At 30.4% G+C, this 759-nt stretch overlaps 1 protein-coding gene across 14 annotated transcripts in view; it reads right to left on the bottom strand.

The window, feature by feature from the left end:
* CRPPA (CDP-L-ribitol pyrophosphorylase A) overlaps nucleotides 1-759 on the bottom strand; it is a 410,033-nt gene that overhangs the window by 54,612 nt on the left and 354,662 nt on the right. For all 14 annotated transcript variants that reach the window (XM_089917677.1, XM_089917676.1, XM_089917679.1 and 11 more), the window contains one exon: nucleotides 421-529. The gene's annotated coding sequence lies outside the window, so the exon portion shown is untranslated. The remainder of the gene's footprint in view (nucleotides 1-420; nucleotides 530-759) is intronic.

The following is a 759-nucleotide window of genomic DNA, read 5'->3' on the forward strand; positions in this document are numbered from 1 at the left end:
TCAGGTCACAGAATCTTAGTCAGTATACTGTCTGACAAAGTGATATTTGAACACTTAAAGGATGTGAGGGGATTAGGAATTATTTTTAAATAATAAATTATCAATTAAATATGAAAGTATAAAAAATTAATATGATAAATTGCACAATCTGATAAACAGAGCTGAAAACTAAGTAAGTTGTCAGAGAGCAAGAATGATGGTAAAAACAAACTTTCCTCAATTCTCACTGTGCTCCTCCCAACTGCTGCTTTTCCATAACTCCCTTCTTCCTCATTTCCTGCTTTGCTCTTCTTTTCTTTCCCTGACAAATTCACATGCTTTTTCTCCCTTTATAGGTGTACTTTTTAAATTACATGAATAACTAGAAGTGCTTCCAAGAATACATTATTATTTTCCCAGGAAACCAACACACCCACTTACCTTATTCTTGCTAGAAACACCTTTTTTTCTTTACTCAGGTTGTGACCATCGGAATTATAGTAAGCGCTGTCTCATTTAACGATTTTAATTTTGTTCCTAAAACCTTGCCCTAAAGTGAAAGGTCGTAAATTGAAAGCAAAATTCATTAATTTTAAAGGGAAATTACGAGGTATATTATTCCAATCCAAAATACTCAAAAATATTCTATAGACTGGAATATATATAGATCAAGTGAACAATGAAAACAAGTTTATATAAATAAATAGTATGAATAAATACAAACAAGAGTTTGAAAATAAAAGTCTGAACATAAATTGTAATGAAGTTTATTTTACTCAC

Source organism: Delphinapterus leucas, chromosome 9 (genome assembly GCF_059928025.1).
Source record: "Delphinapterus leucas isolate spDelLeu-1000000601 "Yukka" chromosome 9, BTC_Dleu_Yukka2, whole genome shotgun sequence".
In the NCBI taxonomy this organism is placed as follows: Eukaryota; Metazoa; Chordata; class Mammalia; order Artiodactyla; family Monodontidae; genus Delphinapterus; species Delphinapterus leucas.